The sequence below is a fragment of the Melospiza melodia genome, unplaced genomic scaffold (assembly GCF_035770615.1).
Source record: "Melospiza melodia melodia isolate bMelMel2 unplaced genomic scaffold, bMelMel2.pri scaffold_34, whole genome shotgun sequence".
NCBI lineage: Eukaryota > Metazoa > Chordata > Aves > Passeriformes > Passerellidae > Melospiza > Melospiza melodia.
Window position 1 is genome coordinate 5150745 of NW_026948659.1, and position 8918 is coordinate 5159662.

Below are 8918 nucleotides of genomic sequence, written 5' to 3' on the forward strand. Positions count from 1 at the left end.
CAGGGCACCCACAGGATGGCCGAGGGATCAGAGCCAGCCAGCGTGGATTTCAATATCTGCACTGATGATCTGCATGAGGGGACAGAGTCCAGCATCAGCAAATGTGCAGATGACACCAAGGTGGGTGTGAGTGTGGATCTGCTGGAGGGTAGGAGGGCTTTGCAGAGGGACCTGGACAGGCTGGATCCAGGGCCCAAATCCAACAAGGTGAGGTTGAACAAGACCAAGTGCCGGGTCCTGCACTTTGGCCACAACAACCCCTGCAGCGCTACAGGCTGGGGACAGAGTGGCTGGACAGCGGCCAGGCAGAAAGGGACCTGGGGCACTGATGGACAGCGGGCTGGACATGAGGCAGCAGTGTGCCCAGGTGGGCAAGAAGGCCAATGGCTGCTGGCCTGGATCAGGAATGGTGTGGCCAGCAGGAGCAGGGCAGTGATTCTTCCCCTGCACTCAACACTGGTGAGGCCACACCTCGAGTGCTGTGTCCAGTTCTGGGCCCTCAATTTAGGAAGGCCATGGAGGGGCTGGAGCGTGTCCAGAGAAGGGCAACAGGGCTGGGGAGGGGCCTGGAAAAGAAATCTGATGAAAAGGACCTGAGGGAGCTGGGGTTATATGATCTCGTGGCTCAGGGCAGACAAGATGGCGTTAGGATGCAGGTTGGACTTGATGAGCTCAGAGGTTTGTCACAACAAACCTGAGTGGTTTCCCTGGTGTCCCACAGCCCTTGCTGGCCCCAGGGGCTGATGGCATTTGTGCTCCCTCAGGTTCATGTCCCCACACCAACAGCATGGGGGTGCTCCCCCTGCTCTGTGCAATGCAAACAGGGGCTGCTGACCCAGTGCTGCCGTGTCTGTGCCTGCAAGGATGGGGCACCTGTGTGAGCTGGGGGAGAGGCCAGGGCTGCAGAGGGGGATGTTGTTGGCAGCTGCTTGAGGATGCTCTGGGACGCTGCCCTGGTCTGTGCAGCGCACTGGGGATGGATCAGCCCCTGCTCTGCTGCTCCTTCCCGTCTGCCCCAGGGCCCTTGCAGAGCCCCAGCCATGCTGTTTGCCCCCAGCCTGCCCACGGCCAGCCTGGGGCGGCTCACGGGGCTTTTCTGTGCTCAGCATTGGCCTGGGCGTGTTCTTGAGAGAGCCTGGGCAAGGAGCCTGGAGCCCCCAGGCCCTGGGCTGAGGCGTCAGCGCTGCCCCAGCAGTGCCCATGGCCTGTCCCTGCTGCAGCCCCGGCACTGCCACCCCCAGGGCTGTGCCCGGCCCCGAGAGCACTCAGGCCCTGCAGCAACACCAGGCCCACCAGGGCAGCGGGGCAGGGCCACGGCAGCAGCACTGGCAACACCAAGTGCTGCTGCTGCTGCTGGGCATAGCTGCTCGGCCATCCCTGATCTGCCCCAGCTCTGCACACAGACATTGCTGCTGCAGCTCCAGAGAAGGCAACAAAAGGGGCATCTCTGTTGAAAAGTTTCCTGGGAGATCCTTTAGTTTGTTTAGAGCTACCAATGGCGCAGCTCCTCATTGACACAGTCTGGGGCCACAGCAAAGGTGGAGAGAAACAAAATGAGAAATGGCAAAACCAGTCACATTTCTTTTCAACAATATTAAAAAGAAATTAGAAAAGAATGAAAAGAATAAATCAACCACCATACTCAACAAGAACAATAAAAGATTACTTTTATTACAAGTGATTTGCAGAAATTGGCTACCCAATTTTTAATGTTTCTGATATCGTCCAGTCACCAATCTCCACACCGCAGCCTTGAGCTCCTGGTTCCTCCGGCTGTAGATGAGGGGGTTCAGAGCTGGAGGCACCACTGAGTACAGAACTGACAGGGCCAGATCCAAGGATGGGGAGGAGAATGAGGGAGGTTTCAGGTAGGCAAAAAAGCCAGTGCTGAGAAACAGGGAGTCCACAGCCAGGTGAGGGAGGCAGGTGGAAAAGGCTTTGTGCCATCCCTGCTCAGAGGGGATCCTCAGCACAGCCCTGAAGATCTGCACATAGGAGAAAACCATGAACACAAAACAGCCAAAAGCTAAACCAAGACTTACTTCAAGAAGGCCTTGTTCCCTGACGTAGGATTTGGAGCAGGAGAGCTTGAGGATCTGAGGGATTTCACAGAAGAACTGGCCCAGGGCATTGCCATGGCACAGGGGCAGGGAAAATGTATTGGCTGTTTGCAGCAGAGCAGTGAGAAAGGCACTGGCCAAGGCAGCTGCTGCCATGTGGGCACAAGCTCTGCTGCCCAGGAGGGTCCCGTAGTGCAGGGGTTTGCAGATGGACACATAGCGGTCATAGCACATGACAGTCAGGAGGGAAAATTCTGCTGTGACAAAGAAGAAAACCAGAAATACCTGTGCAGCACATCCTTTGTAGGAGATGGCGCTGGTGTCCCAGAGGGAATTGTGCATGGCTTTGGGGACAGTGGTGCAGATGGAGCCCAGGTCGCTGAGGGCCAGGTTGAGCAGGAAGAAGAACATGGGCGTGTGCAGGTGGTGGCCGCAGGCTACGGCGCTGATGATGAGGCCGTTGCCCAGGAGGGCAGCCAGGGAGATGCCCAGCAAGAGGCAGAAGTGCAGGAGCTGCAGCTGCCGCGTGTTTGCCAATGCCAGCAGGAGGAAGTGCCTGATGGAGCTGCTGTTGGACATTTGCCCTGGCTACAGATGGGGATCTCTTAATGGAGAAAAGGACATTGAAGTTTTAAAGAAGATATTTGTAACCAAAATTAAAGCCATTTCCCATACAGCCTCCTCTGTAACACACATAGATTAATTTAATAATTAATTAAAATCATTAATTTGTTTCTTTGTTTAAGAGTTCTGAGGTTTTTATTTTGAGCTGTCCCCATTTGTCTCCTGTTATTCTTGGATATCAGAAACCCTCTACATTGTTTCTGCACTCAGGGAGAACAGAGCAAGTTCTGTGAGACAAAGTAATGAGAGGAGAGTGAGGGGAGACGGTCTCTCATTCTGACCTATTCGGAGTTTCTCTGGGCTTTAACCTTTCTCATGGGGAGAGTGATCATCTTCCCACGTTTTCCCTAAAATGTCACCAGGTACTGCTGAAAAGAGATGGATGCACCACAGCTGAGATCCCCATTTGTAGCCAAGGACTCAACGTTGCTCATTTCACCAACCCAGCAGCATTTTCAGTGCCACAAAACCTCTGCTTTTCGCCATCAATCTTATCACTCAGAGATGCGCTAGGACAGGTTTGCATCCTGGATTGGAGCTCAAAGCTTGGACTGAAATCTCAGAGACTTCCAAGTGTCCTTCTGATGGCATTGGATTGAGGGAGATGCAGCTCCTTCCCTGGCTGCCCTGACAGCATTGCCCAGAGCCGGGCACTGGGGACAGCGCCACCCTGAGCCAGCTGTGCCCCCTCCAGAGGCCCCAGGGCCGGGCAGCTGCTCCCAGCCCTGTGCTCTGCAGGGGGAACTGGGCCCGGGGCTGCAGCGCTGCCCCACGGCTCTGCTGCGGCTCTGCCTGCACAGGAGGGGCTGCACACCTTGGAGCCCTGGCCCTGAGGGCAGAGGCTGGGCTGAGGCACAGGAGGGAGGGGGCTTGTTCAGAGGGAGGGGCTGCACTGGAGGGTATCCCGTGGGCATCTCTAAACTCTCCCTGCCACAGCATTGCTGGGTTTTGTTTTCTCTCATTGCCCAATCTACTCTCTGCTTCCTGGAGATTTCCCTCCTGCAGGTGTTTCCCTGTGCCTGATCTCTCCCTGACAGAACTTACAGACCCCAAATCTCTGTGCTCTCTCCTTGGCCCTACAGAACCCTGCCTGTTTGCAGGGCACTGGCTGGGGCAGGTTCTGTTTGCAGATGGGACAAAGGACAGCTCAGACTGAGCCTGATGGCTCCAGCAAAGGGGATGCTGGTGCTGTCCATGGGCAGAGAGGCTTCAAGCACATTAGGGATCTCCTGTGAATCTACGGAACACTAAAATAACAGTTCCAATGTCTCAGGAACTTTTAAAATTTCATAAATAATAATTCAGAACCAACCTGTAATATTAATCCCCCTGCTCCCTGCCATTCTCCAATATTAGGAAACGGAATACAAAGTCTTTGGATATGTCCTAATTTTTAAGGAAATCCTTGTATTGGAAATATTTTATGACTGAACAGCATTCCTCAGCATGTCAAAGCTTCATGAGCATTTCACCTCCCCTGCACCAGAAATATTCAGAGATTTACTCACAGAGTCTGGAGGCATTGAGATGTTCCAGCTTTAGGAGATGGCTCCAGGAGCTGCAGCTGCCTTGTCCTGCAGCCAGAGGTTCCTGTGCCAAGGGCTGGCAGTGATTGTGCACCAGGCACTTCTCAGCACCTTCCCAGCCCGGACTGATTGAAGCTCTCTGTGCTGTGCCCAGGGTGGCTGCAGGCAGTGCCCCAGCCCGGCTGGGCTGGGAGAGGAGCTGCTCCTCATGAGAAATGTCTTTATGAAGCTCTTCTTGGTTTGCCAGGAGCTGCCTCTGTGCCAGGAGCCCAGCCCAACTCAGCAGCACAGACACAGCAAAATGACTTTAATGACCCTCTCGGGGCTTTGGTGTTGTTTACATCAGAACCAGTCCCTGAGAGAGTGTTCAAAACACTTCTCAAGAACTCAAATTTAAAATGAAACTCTGAAGTTTCTTGAAGTTTAAATGAGTCCCACCGATGGACACAACTGAGAAAGTGTCCCCAGGTTCCAGTTAGAGCAGAACACTGGAGGCAGTGATGACAGCTGGGGACAAACAAGGCCAAGGTGTCTCTGGTGCTGTGCAAAGCTGGATGTGTTTGAGGAATGCAAAGGGCCAAGGGCTGAGCCCCAGCCCCTGGCCAGGCAGATGCTGTCCTTCCCTCCTTGCTCAGGGCTCTTGCCGGGATGGGCACTGGCATGTGGGGATGTGCAATGGCAAGGGCAGGAGCATGGGGCGGCCCCTGCCAGGCTGCTGAGCAGGGACAAGGAGGCAATGAGGCCCCAGGCCTGCAAGGGTCACTTGTCTCCTGCTCCTGCCTCAGGCCCAGGCCCAGCAGCCATGGCCAAAGAGCTGCCCAAGTTGGCTCTGGCAGGGCTGTCTTGCAGCTGCTGCACATGCCTGTGCCCTATGTAGCCCAGGCTGTCCCACGGTGTCCCTGCCCTGCGCCTCTGTCCCTGCAGGCTGTCGGCATCCCCCTACTGCCCCACCTGGCTGGGCCCTTCCTTTGCTGACAGCTCTGCCTCCTGCCTGCCTCTGCCTGCCCACACAAAGCCTGGGGCTTACCCAGACTCCTTCTGGGGGCCATGTTGCACCACACCCCTGCCCTGGGAGGGAAATTCCTTTCTCTTTGAGTCCTGTCTGGCCCTCCCTACCTGCCCTTTGCATTAATTCTTTCTCTGTGGGTTCTCTACTATGTCAAAAGGAGCCACCATCTCTGAAACCACCGTTCAGTCCCTCCGAGGATTCTTCTCTGCTGTCCTCAGTCTCCACCCCACTGAGCACAGAGCTCCACTGTCCCTACATTGTGCTCATGTGATTGAGGCCTCCAAACCCCATCTTGGGAGATCTCTCAGCCCTCTCCAAGGTATTAGCTAATGAAAACATTCTGCTCATAGTCTAAGAAAATCATCTCAGCACAAGACCAGTCAGACCTTTGTGTTCTGGCTACGTTTGCCTTGGAGCAATCCTTGGATAGATGGAATATTTTAGGCCGAATTTCAGTTTTGCCCATGGGCACTTTGATGTGAGCAACAATTCTCTTCCATTGGAAGGAAAACAGACGTGCAGTGTTTCAGGAGCAGATGAGCAGCAGCCACCAAGGACCAAGGTGAGCCAGACCTTTCTGCAATTGCAACTTGTGCCTGAGAGAAATCCTTTGATACACATAATTTGGGAGGTAGAATACAAGTTTTGGCCACTGGTCCCTTGATGAAAAGGCCGTTTCTTTTCCACCTGAAGGAAAGCAGAGAGACCCAGGGTTTGATGGTAGATGAGAAGCAGTCCCTGGGAGGCAAAGCCAGCCAAACTCGTCTCTCCTGGCAGCTTTTGATTGGGACCTATCCTTGGATATATGAAATTTAGGGGCCAAATCTAAAATTTGGCCATGGCCCCTGGATGAGGAGACTGTTCTATTTCCATGGGAAGGAAGGCAGAGAGCCCCAGTGTTTCAGGGGTAGATGACAAGTGGCCATCAGAGCCCACAATGCCAGCCAGAGCTGGCAGGTTTTGTCTGGGAGAAACCCTTCATATAGTGAATATTTTAGGAGGAGTAGCAATTTTGGCCATGGAGGAATAAGAAGATTCTTTTCCAAAGGAAGGAAAGCACAGAACCCCAGGGCTTCAGGGGCTGATGAACTGCAGGCAACAGGGACCAAGGCGATCCAGACCTGTCTGTAATGGCAGCTTTTGTGTAGGAGCAATAATTGGATATAGGGCTTCTGATGGTAGAAACCCAATTTCAACCATGGGCACCTGGTGAAGGATGGTTCTTTTCCCTTAGGATGGAAAGGGCAGAGCCCCAGTGTTTCAGGGCAGAATACAGGCAACCACCAGAAGCCAAGGCCAGCCAGACCTCTCTGTACTGGGAGATCTTGTCTGGGAGAAAAAACCCTTGAATGCAGGACAAGTACAGGTTTTGGCCATGGATGCCTGTGCAGGAGGGATGTTTCTTTTCTTCCACAGGAAGGAAAGCACAGAGCCACAGTGTCTGAAGGCAGGTGAGACCCAGCTCTCAAGAAGACAAGGTCAGCCAGACGTGTTGTAATGGCAGCTTTTATGTGGGAGAAATCCCTGGATTTTGGGAATTTTGGAGAGGGAATCCCATTTTGGCCATGGATGCTTGAATGAGAAGAGCAGTTCTTTTCCATTTGAAGCAAAGCCCAGAGCCCCAGGGTTTCAGCGGTACAAGAGAAGAGACCCTCGACATGCCAAGGGCACTTGGACCAGTCAGACCAAGCAAAACCTGTTCCCTGTTCCCTTGGATTCATGGGACCCTGCAGGGTTACTGTGGTGGTGGCACATTGGATCCTTGGTTCCATCAGGCCCAGATGTGTCACACTGGCCTCTTGTTTCCATGGGGGTCCACAGTGTCACAATGGTCCCTGGCTTCCATGAAGCCTTGCGGTGTCACAGGGGTCTCCTTGGTGCTGCAGTGTCACAATGGACCCTTGGTTCCATAGGGACTCACAATGTCAGAAGTGTCTCCTTGGTTCCATGAGGCCCTGCAGAGCCCCTTGATTCAACGAGGCCTCCAAGTGTCATCATGGCCTCCAGGATTCCATGAGGCCCCACAATGTCAAAATGTACCTTTGGTTCCATGGGGCCTCGCACTGTTCCATGGTTCCTTAGTTCCATGGGGCCCTGGAGTGTCACAATGGCCTCCTTGGTTCCATGGTGCCACACAGGGTCACAACTGCCCCTTGGCCTGCCAGGACTGCAGAGTGTCACAATGGTTCCTTGTTTCCATGAGGCCTTGTAGTGTTACAATGGTCTCCATGATCCCAGAAGGCCTTGCAGTTTCACAACAGACCATTGGTTTCATGGAGCCCCACAGTGTCACTATGGTCCCCTTGGCTCCACAAGGCTCTCAAGAGCCACAATGGCCCTTTGGTTTCCCAAGGCCACCAAGTGTAAAAATGGCCTCCATGGTTCCATGACACTCTGCTCATGGTTCCATGAGGCCACAGAGTTTAAAAAGGGACACTTGGCTCCATCAGGCCTTGCTGTGTCACAATGGACTTGTGGTTCCATGAGTTCTCACACTGCCAGCAGCAGTCTCCTTGGTGCTGCAGTGTCACCATGGACCCTTTGTTCCATAAGTTTGCACAGTGTCACAGCTGACTCCTTGGTTCTGTGAGGAACCACTGTCACCAAATCTCTGAAATATCAGAATAAGGCTCCTGAAATCTAATTTGGTATTTCAGAGGGTGTCATTTATCCAGGCCTAAGGTCCAACATGGGATAACTCCTAACCTTATGTGGACATGTAATTCTACATGTGTGTTACATATACACAGATGCAAAATGGGAATTACAATTTACCCACTTCCATGAAACCCACCCCAAGTTCCCAGATTCACTCCTTGTTTTCTTTACCCCTGCACCCTTGAGCCAGATGCCTTCTTCTTCCCTTCCAACCATCCTTGCTGGGAAAGCAGCCACTGCATGCCTTGTTCCTGTGCTGAAAGTTCACAGGCAGGGTAAAAATCGAATGAAACCTTTTGGTATCAGCCCCAGGCTTTGTGTGGTCAGGCAGAGGCAGGCAGGAGGCAGAGCTGTCAGCAAAGGAAGGGCCCAGCCAGGTGGGGCAGCCGGGGGATGCCGACAGCCTGCAGGGACAGAGGCGCAGGGCAGGGACAGCGTAGCACAGCCTGGGCTGCACAGGGCACAGGCATGTGCAGCAGCTGCAAGACAGCCCTGCCAGAGCCAACTTGGGCAGCACTTTGGCCATGGCTGCTGGGCCTGGGCCTGAGGCAGGAGCAGGAGACAAGTGACCCTTGCAGGCCTGGGGCCTCATTGCCTCCTTGTCCCTGCTCAGCAGCCTGGCAGGGGCCGCCCCATGCTCCTGCCCTTGCCATTGCACATCCCCACATGCCAGTGCCCATCCCGGCAAGAGCCCTGAGCAAGGAGGGAGGGACAGCATCTGCCTGGCCAGGGGCTGGGGCTCAGGCCTTGGCCCTTGGCATTCCTCAAACACATCCAGCTTTGCTCAGCACCAGAGACACCTTGGCCTTGTTTGTCCCCAGCTGCCATCACTGCCTCCAGTGTTCTGCTCTAACTGGAACCTGGGGACACTTTCCCAGTCATCTCCCTCAGTGGAACCCATTAAAACCTCAACAAACTTTGGAGTCTAAATTTAAGATTGAGTTCTTGAGAAGTTTTTTGAAGACACTCTCAAGGACTGAGTCTGATGTAAACAACATCAAAGCCCTGAGAGGGTCATTAAAATTTTCCTAGTCCACTTAC